Below are 14207 nucleotides of genomic sequence, written 5' to 3' on the forward strand. Positions count from 1 at the left end.
CTGGCTTCAAGTGATCCTCCCATCTCAGCCTCCCAAAGCACTGAGCTTACAGGTGTGAGCTACCATACCTGGCCCCCACTGTATTATGTTAAATTCCAGTGATCATATCATTTTGAACATAAGCAGTATGTATCTCTAAAAGATAAGGACTCTCTTTTTCTTTCTTTCTTTTCTTTTTTTTTTTTGAGATGGAGTTTCGCTCTTGTTGCCCAGGCTGCAGTGCAATGGCACGATCTTGGCTTACTGCAACCTCTGCCTCCTGGGTTCAAGCGATTATCCTGCCTCTGCCTCCCGAGTAGCTGGTATTACAGGCATGTGCCACCAGGCCTGGCTAATTTTGTATTTTTAGTAGAGATGGGGTTTCTCCACATTGGTCAGGCTGGTCTCGAACTCCTGACTTCAGGTGATCCGCCTGCCTTGGCCTCCCAAAGTGCTGGGATTACAGGTGTGAGCCACTGCGCCCGGCTAGGACTCTCTTTTTCTAACACATTATCAGATATTAAAAAAAAAAAAAAAAAAAAAAAAAAACAGTAATTCCACCGGGTACGGTGAGGCAGGAGAATTTCTTGAGCCCGGGAGGTGGAGGGTGCAGTGAGCAGAGACCGTGCCATTACACTCCAGCCTGGGTGACAAGAGCAAACTCCGTCTAAAAAAAAAAAAAGAAAGAAAAAAAAAGAAAGTGGTGAACAATGCAAAGCTTCTGCCCTCACAGGGCTTACATTCAGCGGAAAATATGGGCATTACACAAATCAATCAACAAGGCTCCTGGCCTAGCTAAGTCCCTGGGGTCAGAGACGCAGCAGAATTTCCAGCCCCTAGGAACTGTGCAGCCTTAGCCAATGAGTATGTTATGCCCACAAACAACTACAGACTAAACCCCATTTCTGTTTAGGGCCTAGGTCACCCCAAGGAAGTGAGGGGCATCAAAATAATCACCAAGACTGAATCTTCTGCCAGTCCAGGGGGAAGAAAGCTCAGAGACCCACTGCTATGGATTTAATAAAAATAAAGCCATGTGATTTTTCTTGCCCCTGAGTCTGTGGCCCAATTTATAATCCAGGGCATGTTGAGGTATGCGTGGAAGGTAACCTATGGGACTGGTGGGGAAGGAGGGCAGGCAAGGAGTCTAGGGCAGCCAGCGTTCCCAGGGCTGGGCAGGGAGTTGGCAATGGTTACACTCGAAATTGGAACAAGAGAGAGAGTCCTGGGAGGGCACTGGAGCTCCTCATAAACCCATCTGACAGATGCTAGAGTCTTACTCAGCTTTTGACTGCATGGAGGGCTTCTTTTTTTTTTGAGACAAGGTCTTGCTCTGTCACCCAGGCTAGAGTGCAGTGGCCCTATCATGGCTCATTACAGCCCTGAACTCCCAGGCTTAAGCAGTCATCCCACCTCAGCCTCTCAGGTGTCTGGGACTGCAAGCGCACACCACCACGCCCAGCTAATTTTTGTATATTTAGCAAAAAGGGGGTTTGGTTGGGTTGCCCAGGTGGGTCTCAAACTTTTGGGCTCAAGGGATCCGCCCAGCTCACCCTCCCAAAGTGCTGGGATTACAGGCATCAGTAACCACATCAGGCCTGCAAGGGTTTCTTTTAAATACCTCAGTTTTTTGGTCAGTGTCCCCTGAAGATACCATCATCACCACCACCAGTAACCAATAAGATATCTTTGTGAATGTAGAAAAGGGGACTCTTCTAGGCCTTTGTGTGAATTAGATAAAGATGCCTCCAGCCGAGCACAGTGGTTCACACCTGTAATCCCAGCACTTTGGGAGGCTGAGATGGGAGGATTGCTTGAGCCCAGGAGTTCAAGACCAGCCTGGGCAACACAACAAGACTCCATCTCATTAAATAAATAAATAAATAAATAAATAAATAGGCTGGGCGTGGTGACCTCATGCCTGTAATCCCAGCACCTTGGGAGGCCGAGGCAGGCAGATCATGAGGTCAGGAGATCAAGCCTATCCTGGCCAACATGGTGAAACCTCGTCTCTACTAAAAATACAAAAATTAGCTGGGCATGGTGGCGGGTGCCTGTAATCCCAGCTACTCTAGAGGCTGAGGCAGGACAATCGCTTAAACCAAGAAGTCAGAGGTTGCAGTGAGCTGACATCACGCCACTGCACTCCAGCCTGGTGACAGAGTGAGACTCCGAAAAAAAATTAATTAATTAAAAAAAAATATATATATATATATATATATATATACTTAAAAAAAAAAAAAAAGGAAACATGCCCCCATCCCAGACAGGCACAGCCAGGGCTCAGAGTGGAAGCAGGGGTGGGGGTGGGAGCTAAGCCCCCACTCAGCCCTCTGTCAGGAGCCTATGACTCAATGGCAGTGCTTCTTCCTGGGCCTGACCAGCTGGAGGCGCCTGTGCTGGGTTTGCTGAAAGAGGTAACTGAAGAGGGAAATCCTAGTGGACCGGACTTTGCCTTCTTAGCTACAAAACAGCCCCTCTTCTTCAAACTGCCCAAACCATTTGTTTGACTCTTGGCAACTGTAATTTCCAGGAAATCCCCACCACTCTTAAGAGAAAAGCATGTTGGCCAGGCACAGTGGCTCACACCTCCAATCCCAGACCTTTATGAGGCAAAGGCGGGAGGATAGCCTGAGCCCGGGAATTCAAAACCAGCCTAAACAATATGAGGAGGCTCCATTTCCACCAAACAGTAAAAATAAATAAAAATAAAAATTAGCCAGTTGTGGGCATGCACCTGTAGTTCCAGCTATTTGGGAGGCTGAGATGGGAGGATAGCTTCAGCCCAGGAGGCTGAGGCTGCAATGAGCCAAGATCACCACTGCACTCCAGGCTGGGCAACAGAGTGAGATCCTATCTCAAAAAAAGAAAAAAAAAGACATGTATGAAGCTAACAAGAAGCAAGGGCTCTTCATGTTTTGTCGTATCCCTTTTCGTCCTATAACCTCAGCAGTGCATGTCAGCAGAAAAACCAAACTCTGTAAAATATTTTAAAGAGGTTTTTTTCTGAGCTAATGAGTGGCCACACCCAGTGAAAACACAAATCCAAGAATCCTTGAGTAAGTGGTCCCAGGAGGTCGAATTACAGTTTGGTTTTATATACATTAGGGAAGCAGGAGTTACAGGCAAAGACATAAATCAATACATGGAAAGTATACATAGATTTGGTCTGAAAAGGCAGGATATCTTAAAGCAGGGGCTTATAGGTTTATTTATTTATTTATTTGTAGACAGGGTCTCACTCTGCCCCCTAGGCTGCAGTGCGGTGGCCCTACTGCAACCTCCGCCTCCTGCAACCTCTACCTCCTAGGCTTTAGCAATCCCCCTCACCTCAACCTCTCAAGTAGCTGGGACTACAGTTGCAAACCACCACACTCAGCTAATGTTGTTCAGACTGGTCTCAGACTCCTGGGCTCATGTGATCTGCCCACCTTGGCCTCCCAAAATGCTGGGATTATAGGCATAAGCCACCACAACCTGCCCAGAAATTCTTTTTCTTTTTTTTCTTTGAGACAGAGTTCAGCTCTTATTGCCCAGTCTGGAGCGCAGTGGTATGATGTCAGCTCACTGCAACCTCCACCTCCTGGGTTCAAGTGATTCTCCTGCCTTAGCCTTCCGAGTAGCTGGGATTACAGGCATGTGCCACCACACCTGGCTAATTTTGTATTTTTAGTAGAGAAAAGGTTTCACCATGTTAGCCAGGCTGGTCTTGAACTTCTGATCTCAGGTGATCTACCCACCTTGGCCTCCCAAAAGTGCTGGGATTACAGGCATGAGCCACCACGCCCAGCCCAGAGATTCTTTAATTTGTAGTTAGTTAAAGGAGTAAGGTTCTGTCTAAAACCTGAAGTCAGCAGAAAGGAATGTTTTACTTTTTTATTTTATTTATTTATTTATTTATTTATTTTTTGAGACAGAATCTCGCTGTGTCACCCAAGCTGAAGTGCAGTGGTGTGATCTTGGCTCACTGCAACCTCCCTCTCCTGGGTTCAAGCAATTCTCCTGTTTCAGCCTCCTGAGTAGCTGGGATTACAGACACTTGCCACCATGCCCAGCTAATTTTTGTATTATTAGTAAAGACAGGGTTTCACCACATTGGCCAGACTGGTCCTGAACTCCTGACCTAGGGGTTCCACCCACCTTGGCCTCTCAAAGTGCTGGGATTATAGGCATGAGCCACTGCACCCCACCAGAAAGGAATGTTTTAAATGATGATAAGATGCTATGTAGCAGATTGATGGCCTACTGGCATGACTTAACCCTTGACTGGCATGGCCCAAGTCTTGTTTATAATTTGGTATCTTATTGCCACAAAGAGTCTGTTTCGTCAGTCTTACCATCTCTATTTTAACGTTTACGCTGGTCAGTTGTTGTGCCTGACTCCAAAAGGGAGTGGGTATAATGAAGTGTGTCATCACGGCCAGGAATTCAGTTTTTAAGTTTTTTTGTGGAGTCCCCGTGGCCAAGAGGGGTCCACTCGGTCGGGGTGGGACTTACGATTTTATTTTTAGTTTGCATCATATAAAACAAACACCCTGGTGGCAAAGTCCTTGCAGGAAGAGAAAGCCCTCAGGTGCTGATCACCTTTGTCCATTCCTGGCCTCAGAGCCTCTGGGAAGCCAGGCTGCAACTCTAGTTGACCTGGGGTTCAAGTCCACAGAAGACCAGGACAGAATCTCTGACTGCTGACTTGTAGCCCAGGCAAAGACACTTTGCTCTTTTGCATTCATTCACGTATGCATTTAACTTTCATTCAACATCCATTTATTAAGCAGCCTCTATGTGCCAAGAGCTGTGGCAAGTGCTGGTGATACAATGGTGAACAAAACTCGGTTATAGGCTGGGCTCTGTGGCTCACGCCTGTAATCCCAGCACTTTGGGAGGCCAAGGTGGGCAGATCATGAGGTCAGGAGATCAAGACCATCCTGGCTAACATGGTGAAACCCCATCTCCACTAAAAAAAAATACAAAAAATTAGCCAGGCATGGTGGCGGGCGCCTGTAGTCCCAGCTACTCTGGAGGCTGAGGCAGGAGAATGACGTGAAGCTAGGAGGTGGAGCTTGCAGTGAGCCGAAGCCGAGATCGTGCCACTGCACTCCAGCCTGGGTGACAGAGTGAGACACTGTCTCAAAAAAAAAAAAAAAAACCAACTCGGTTATAGATTAGTGAGAGAAACAGGCTTTGACAGAGTCATACAGACAAATTAAAATTATAACTGTGATGGTGCTCGGTTTGGGTGCCCTCCTAAGAACCTTGAACTTTTTCATACAGTTCACAGGGAGTCACTGAAGGTTTTGGAGGAGGAAAGTGAAAAGATCAGACTGAGTGCGGTGGCTCATGTCTGTAATCCCAGCACTTTGGGAGGCCGAGGCAGGCCGAGGTCAAGAAGTTTGAGACCAGCCTGGCCGACATGGCAAAACCCCATCTCTACTAAAAATACAAAAAAAAATGAGCCGGGCGTGGTGGCAGGCACCTGTAATCCTAGCTACTAGGGAGGCTGAGGTAGGAGAATTGCTTGAACCCGGAAGGCAGAGGTTGCAGTGAGTTGAGATTGTGCCACTGCACTCCAGCCTGGGTGACAGAGTGAGACTCCACCTCAAAATAAATAAATAAATAAATAAATAAATAAATAAATAAATAAATAAATAAATAAATAAATAAAAAAAAAAGAAAGTGAAAAGATCATGGAATAATTACTCATATTTTCCCCTTTGCAGCAGCAGTGACTGCTCAAAAGAATAAGTAGTGAGCTAGGCGCAGTGGCTCACACCTGTAATCCCAGCACTTTGGGAGGCCAAGGCAGGTGGATCACCTGAGGTCGAGAGTTTGAGACCAGCCTGACCAACATGGAGAAACTCCGTCTCTACTAAAAATACTAAAGTAACTGGCCATGGTGGTGCATGCCTGTAATCCCAGCTACTCAGGGGGCTGAGGCAGGAGAATCGCTTGAACCCAGGAGGTGGAGGTTGCAGTGAGCCGAGATCGTGCCATTGCACTCCAGTCTGGGCAACAAGAGTGAAACTCTGCCCAAAAAAAAAAAAAAAAAAGAGTAAGTAGTGGTGAAACCTGGGAAGCCTCAAATTATACCATCTATTCGTGTGTTCTCTTATCTGGGCTTTTTGTGATGGTTGATCCTTAAAAATCTCAGAAATTCTTAAGTTGTCCACAATTGACAAACTCGGCCTGGCCAAACATTAATTGAAGAAACCTGCTTCTGTTCCTGGGTTCCACTCTATTTCTCCCCATCCATTTCTGAATTTCACCCAGATTCAAAACTAGAGTCACTTGAGGGTTAGCACAGCTCCTGGCACTAAATATATGTTCATCAAATAAATGTATGGTGGAATGAGTAAGTCTGGACGAATAAAAAAATTAATGACTTGAAGACACCCGAAGCTTCGCCCCTTCCTACGACTTCTGCTTGCTCTGCCTCTTTCTTTACCACTGCCTCTGCCGTGGTGCAGGTCTGCATCATTGCTACCTGGGCCTGTTAATCCAGCTTGATAACAGATCTCCCTACCTCTAGTCTCAGACAGTTCCCGGCCTCTCCACACTCCTCACTCTGCCTCACTCAATCTGGAAGTGATCTTATAATTCTCTTGCTTCAAAAACCTGTGGCTCCCCATGGCTATGGGAAAAAAATCCTAAATCCTTAGCATGACATTTAGATTGGGCAATGTCACTTCTTTGTAGGTATCTCCCTTATCATCTGTCCTCCTGGGTACACTTCTTCCTGGAGTACTCTTTAAAATTATACATAGTAGCCAGGTGCAGTGGCTCACGCCTGTAATCCTAGTACTCTGGGAGGCCAAGGCTGGCAGATCACTTGAGGCCAAGTGTTTGAGACCAGCCTAGGCAACACAGCAAAACCTCGTCTCTAAAAAGAGGGGCTCAGGAGTCACGCAGAACTGGGTTCAATTCCAGCTCCTCCCTCTACTAGCTCTGTGACCTTAGACTGATAACAGCCTCACCGGAGTGGTCAGGCACACCATTACAGAACCCAAAGGTTACAGGAACAGTAAGACATTCATCCATAGGCCAGCCAGAAAGCCCTGACCAGGGTAACTAACTGTCTCAGTTCAACTGGGACTGGGTGGTGAGGAGGTTTCTGGAATATGGGACTTGGGACTTTCGGCTTAAAAACTGGGAAAGTCCTGGGCAAACCAGGACTAATGGTCACCTTGTACCTTTGGCCCCAGCCAGTGTCTTGTGTTTAATCCAATGTACCCTGCAAACGTTATTTTCTACTTGTGGCTGTGATGTGGAAGAGGTTGGGGGGCAGTTTCCTTATCTGTAAAATGGGGATGACATACTGCTTCCCTCATTTGGTGATCATGAAAATTAAGTAAATAAAGCAGGACCTTTGACCCTACCCTTTTTGCCAGAGGCACACCCAGATCCCATGCCATTTCCAGTGTAATGATCTTTACTCCAAGATCTTAGAAAACACTCACAATTTGTCTGTCATTGTGACAAATATAAAGTATAGCAACATGCTATGTTACATTGGAAAAAGAAATGTAAACATCTAACCTCAAAAAATAAGTATTTTCGGCCGGGCACAGTGGCTCACACCTGTAATCACAGCACTTCGCGAGGTCGAGGCTGGCAGATCATGAGATCAGGAGTTCGAGACCAGACTGGCCAACATGGTGAAACCCTGTCTCTATTAAAAATACAAAAATTAGCCAGGCGTGGTGGCAGGTGTCTGTAATCCCACCTACGCAGGAGGCTGAGGCAGGAGAATCGCTTGAACCTGGGAGGTGGAGGTTGCAGTGAGCCGAGATTGCGCTGCTACACTCCAGTCTGGGCGAGAAAGTGAGATTCTGTCTCTAAATAAATAAATAAATAAAATATAATATTTTCACCTGGGTGTGGTGGCTCATGCCTGTAATTCCAGCCCTTTGGGAGGCCAAGGTGGGCAGGCTGCTTGAGCCCAGAAGTCCCAGACCAGCCTGGGCAACATGGTGAAATCCCATCTCTACAAAAAAATATAAAAATTAGCTGGGCATGGTGGTGCACACCTGTTGTCCTAATTACTTGGGAGGCTGAGGTGGGAGGATGGCTTGAGACTGGGAGGTTGAGGCTGCAGTGAGCTGAAATTATGCCACTGCACCTCCAGCCTGGGCAACTGAGTCTCAAAATAAATAAATAAATAATGGTACAGAAGCCTTAGGAGGATAACAAAATAAATAAAGCAAGGATTCAAAGAAGAATGGGACATGAGGACCTAGATTTTGTGGGGCTGGAAGCTTACACAATTTGGGCGGCTTTCTTTAAGAAAAAGAATGCAAAATAAGATACAAATGTAAGTATGAATGTAGACCCTTGGAAGAGGCTGTGCAAGTAAGGGGCCCTGAAGCTTAAACCTCACCAGCTTCCCAGTAAACCATTGTTTCTGTAGGTTTTGTCTGCTCTTTAAGATATGTGAAGTATTCATAAGAATGAGCCATCCTAAAACTTTAATTGCACTTTAAAATTTTAAGCATATTTAATTAAATGTGTAAGCAATGTTTAAATACCCAAAGGTTTGATTTCAAGTTTTATTAGCTATTAGAGTTTAATAAATTCAGCACTGAACAATAAGTTGACTCTTGAACAACACAGGTTTGAACTGCATGGGTCCACTTATATGGATTTTTTTTTTTTTTTTTTTTTTTTTTTTTTTTTTTTTTGATATGGAGTCTCGCTGTGTCGCTCAGGCTGGAGTATGGTGGTGAAATCTCGGCTCACTGCAACCTCTGCCTCCTGGTTCAAGCGATTCTCCTGCCTCAGCCTCCAAAGTAGCTAGGATTACAGGCGCCCACCACCATGCTTGACTAGTTTTTTTGTATTTTTAGTAGAGACGGGGTTTCACCATGTTGGCCAGGCTGGTTTCAAGCTCCTGACCCCAAGTGATCCGCCAGCCTCGGCCTCCCAAAGTGCTGGGATTACAGACATGAGTCACCGCGCCTGGCCTCCGCCTCCTCTTCCCCTCTTCCCCCTCCCTCCCCGTGCTCCTCCCTCTCCCTCTCCCTCTCCCTCTCCTTCTCCTTCTCCCTCTCCTTCTTCCTCTTCTTCTTTTGAGACAGAGTCTTGCTCTGTTGCCCAGGCTGGAGTGTAATGACAGGATCTCCACTCACTGGAACCTCTGCCTCCTGGGTTCAAGCAATTCTCCTCCCTCAGCCTCCCAAGTAGCTGGGATTACAGGCGTCTGCCACCACATCTGGCTAATTTTTTGTATTTTTAGTAGAGACAAGGTTTCACCATGTTGGCCAGGCTGGTCTTGAACTTCTGACCTCATGATCCACCCATCTCAGCCTCTCAAAGTACTGGGATTATAGGCGTGAGCCACCGTTCCCAGCCCCAATCCACTTTTACGGATTTTTTTCAACCAATCGCAGACTGAAAATATAGTATTTTCAGAAAGCAAAACCCAATATAGGAGGACTGACTTTCCATATTAGCAGGTTCCACAGGGCCAACGATGGGACTTGAATATGGGCAGATTTTGGTATACTGGTGGTCCTGGAACTGATCCCTTGTGTATACTGAGGAACAAATGTAGTTGTGAATGAAATGTTCTGCTCCACATAGAAAAGCCTCTCTGATACTGAAAGTGACTCTATCAGTATTATCCATTTGTAATGAGTATTACTGGTAGAAATAATCAGTGTCATTTAAAACTGAAAACAGCTAAAACTCCATCTAGTAAAATTATCTTACACCAAAAAAATTTTTGGAAAATCACATGTGTTTAACACTGAAAACTATTTTAAAAAATCACCCCAGGCCAGGTGCGGTGGGTCACACCTGTAATCCCAGCACTTTGGGAGGCCAAAGCAGGTGTATTGCCTGAGGTTGGGAGTGCGAGACCAGCCAATATGCGAAACCCCGCATCTACTAAAACTACAAAAAATTAGCTGGGCGTGGTGGCAGGCACCTGTAATCTTGGGAGACTGGGGTGGGATAATCGCTTGCATCCAGGAGACAGAGGTTGCAGTGAGCTGAGATCATGCCATTGCACTCCAGCCTGCACTGGACAGAATGAGACTCCCTCTCAAAAAAATAAGGTCGGGCGGACATGGTGGCTCACGCCTGTAATCCCAGCACATTGGAAGGCCAAAGTGGGTAGATCATTTGAAGTCAGGAGTTTGAGACCAGCCTGGCCAACATGGTGAAACCCCCATCTCTATTAAAAATACCAAAAAAATCTTAGCTGGGCGTGGTGGCACGCACCTGTACTCACAGCTACTCAGGAGGCTGAGGCAGGAAAATTGCTTGAGCATGAGAGGCGGGGTGAGCCAACATTGTGCCACTGATATCCAGTCTGGGTGACAGAGTGAGACCCTGTCTCAAAAAAAAAAAAAAGAAAACAAGAAAAAAATCACTCCAAATCAAATTATACTTGATACAAATAAGGAGCACCCATAAAGTGACAGTGGCAGACGTAAAAAATCTGTAAAATTTGATTGGGATCTAATTTTTATTGACAAAATAAATCTTCGCTGTAAACTCTGCCCAGGAAATACTACACAAAAATGATTTCTGCAGAATTAAAATGGCAAAAATTGGAAATGGGTAACTTACACTGTACAGAATATTGAACAGAGAATCAAGTATAAATGGAAATTCACCAATATTGGGTCATATCTGATTAAAATATGTATATTTAGGAAATGGAGGCAAAATGATACTGGAGGTTAAAATGGCAGGTCCAAAACATTGAGACATATATTAAACACTTTGCAGAGCACATAATGCAGGTAACTGGCAGGTGGTATGTACCCAACAAATAGCAGATTGGGCTATTTTTTCCTCTCTCTTTAAAAAATAATATTTTTAAATGTGGGAAAATATACATAATATTTAGGACTTTAACCATTTCAAGTGTACAGTTCAGTGGCAATAAATATATTCACATTGCTGTACAACCATCACCACTATCCAACTCTGGGACTTTTCCACCTTCCCAAACTGAAATTCTGTACTCATTAAATACTAATTCTCTATTGCTCTCTACAGCCACTATTTGACTCTTTTGTTGCTGTCATTGTTGTTTTGAGACAGGGTCACTCTGTAACCCAGGCTGGAGAGCAGTGACATTATCTCTCCACCTCCAGGGCTCAAGCCATCTTCCCACCTCAGGTCTCCCAAGTAGCTGAGATTACAAGTGGGCACCACCACGCCTGGTTAATTTTTGTGTCCCTTTGACTTTCTGTGCATATGAATTAGACTCTCAAGGTACCACATATAAGTGAAATCAAATAATATTTGTCCTTTTGTAACTGGCTTATTTAACTTTGCAGTTTTTGAGGTTCTCCACATTGTAACATGTCTCAGAATTTCCTTCCTTTTTAAGGCTGAATATTATTAATTCACTATTTATCTATGCCACATTTTGTTTTGTTTATCCTTTTATGTGTCAATGGACACTTGGGCTGCTTCCATCTTTGGGTATCATGAATAATGCGGCTATGCACGCAGGTGTTCAAATATTTCCAAGTCCTCCCTTTCAATTATTTTGGGTATAGACATAGAAGTTGAATTGCCGGGTCATATGGTAATTCTATTTGTAATTTTTTGAGGAACCACCATACTGTTTTCCATAGTTGTTGTGCCATTTTACATTCCCAGTAACAGTGCACAAAAGTTTCGATTTTCCACATCCTCACCAACATTTGTTGTTTTCTATTTTGTTCGATAGTGGCAATCCTAATGGGTGTGTCACCAGATTGGTCTTAAAGGATGATTTCAGCTGGACCACAACTGTAATCCTAGTACTTTGGGAGGCTGAGCTGGGCAGATCACTTGAGCCCAGGGGGTCGAGATCAGCCTGGGCAACATTGCAAAACCCCGTTTTTACAAAAAATACAAAAATTAGCCAGGTGTGGTGGCACACACCTGTAGTCCCAGCTATGTAAGAGGTTGAGGTGGGAGGTTCACCTGAGACCAGGGAGGTTGAGTCAAGGCTGTGATGAGCTGTGATCATGCCACTACACTCTAGCCTGGACAACACAGCAAGACCCTGACTCAAAAAATAAAAAAATGATGACGATTTCTCTTCTTCTCAGTCTTACTTTAGATTTCCCTGACAGCCCCCAGTCTGGGAATAAAGTGTACAACCCACCTGGAGAGGGAAGTGGAAGACCTCCCAGCAATTCCTTTTATGTGACAGGAAGACTTCAACTTGACAAAACTAAATTAAGAGATGAGTTTACTACCACATCCACACACAGAGTAAATACCAATTACTTTAGCATTTATTGAGAACTGACTCCTCTATTTGATTTATCAGATCACCCAGGTCTTGAAATTCTGGGCAAAAATCTGATTTTGATGTTTGGCATTGTGTTATATTTTAAGACATTTTAAATTCTTTCTCTTTTTTATTTTGTTAAGCGATAGGATCTTGCTCCCTTGTCCAGGCTGGAGTGCACTGGCCATTCACAGGCAAGATCATCACACACTGTAGCCTTGTACTCCTGGGCTCAAGCGATCCTCCAGCCTCAGCCTCCCAAGTAGTTGGGACTGCATGGTGTGCCACTGCACTTGGCTCTTTCTTATTTATTTATTTGTTTATTTAGATGGAGTATCGCTCTGACGCCCAGGCTGGAGTGCAGTGATGTGATCTCAGCTCACCGCCAGCTCTGCCTCCCAAGTTCATGCTATTCTCCTGCCTCAGCCTCCGGAGTAGCTGGGACTACAGGGGCCCGCCACCATCTGATTTATTTTTAAAGAGGAAGGAGGAAGGAGGAGGACGAGGAGAAGAAGGAGGAGGAGGAGAGGAAGGAAGGAAGGGAGGGAAGGTGGGAGGGAGGGAGGGAGGGAGGGAGGGAGGAAGGAAGGAAAGGAGGGAAGGAGTTGGGTTTGTAATCCCAGAAGGATTACGAAGGAGGCTGAGGCAGGAGAAAGGAGGAGGAGGAGAGAGGAGGAGGCAGAAGGGGGAAAGAGGAGGAGGAGGGGGAGAGAGATGGAGAAAAAAAGAAGGAATGGGGAGGGAGTTGGGCCTGTAATCCCAGAGATTGCGCCATTGCACTCCAGCCTGGGTGACAGAGAGAAACCCTGTTTTTAACAACAACAACAAGAACAAAAAATAAAAGCCGGGTGCGGAGGCTTATACCTGTAATCCCAGCACTTTAGGAGACCGAGGCGGCGGATAACCTAAGGTCGGGAGTTCAAGACCAGCCTGATCAACATGGAGAAACCCCGTCTCTACTAAAAATACAAAAAAAAAAAAAAAAAAAAATAGCTGGGCGTGGTGGCGCATCCCTGTAATCCCAGCTACTCGGCAGGCTGAGGCAGGAGAATCGCTTGAACCCGGGAGGCGGAGGTTGCAGTGAGGCAAGATCACGCCATTGCACTCCAGCCTGGGCAACAAGGACAAAACTCCGTTTCCAAAAAAAAAAAGGAAAAAGAAGAAGAGAAGAAAAAACACACAGTTCGGGGGCCCAAGGGCCATGTCTATCTTACTTACCACTGAATCCCAGTGACCAGCACAGGGCCAGGAACAAAGAAAGCATCAACAATCCTTTTTTTTTTTTTTTTTTTTGAGTCGCAGTCTCTGTCACCCAGGCTGAAGTGCAGTGGCTGCATCACAGTTCACTGCAGCACCCCAGGCCCAGGTGACCCTCCCACCTTAGCCACCCCAGTAGCTGGGACCCCAGACACTGGTCACCACACCAGACATTTTAAAAAATATTTTTTGGGAGGGGGTCTCACTGTGTTGCCCAGGCTGGTCTCAAACTTCTGGCTTCAAGAGGTCCTCCCACCTCAGACCCCAATTGCTGGGTTTACAGGCATGAGCCACAGCACCTGCTAATTTTTCTTAAATACATAAACATAAAATTCTAACAATGTTATTAATATTCTGAGGAAGGAACTGACAAAAGGTTCCACTCCCCATGGGAGGAAAAGACCAGCACGTCACATGAAGAATTACAAAAAATGGTAGAAATGACTGGAGAGGCGAAGCCTGGATGAGACTGGGGTGGGGACAGGTGGGGGACGAGGGGTGCCACCCTCAGATCTTTACAAGTCTGTCATGGGCAAGAGGGCGTAGGAGTCTCACAGCCCCACTGGGGAGAATTGGGACCATTGGTGGCATTACAGGAAGAGAATGGGACTTCCTATGTAAAAGAACAAGCAACTCCACGCGGTGCTGTGAGGCTAGTGCTGCGAGTCCCTGAGGTGCGCAAGTCCCGCGCGACCGCGGGTGGGAAACACCGAAGCCAAAAACCCCACTGCGG

This window comes from Piliocolobus tephrosceles, chromosome 1 (genome assembly GCF_002776525.5).
Source record: "Piliocolobus tephrosceles isolate RC106 chromosome 1, ASM277652v3, whole genome shotgun sequence".
Lineage (NCBI taxonomy): Eukaryota > Metazoa > Chordata > Mammalia > Primates > Cercopithecidae > Piliocolobus > Piliocolobus tephrosceles.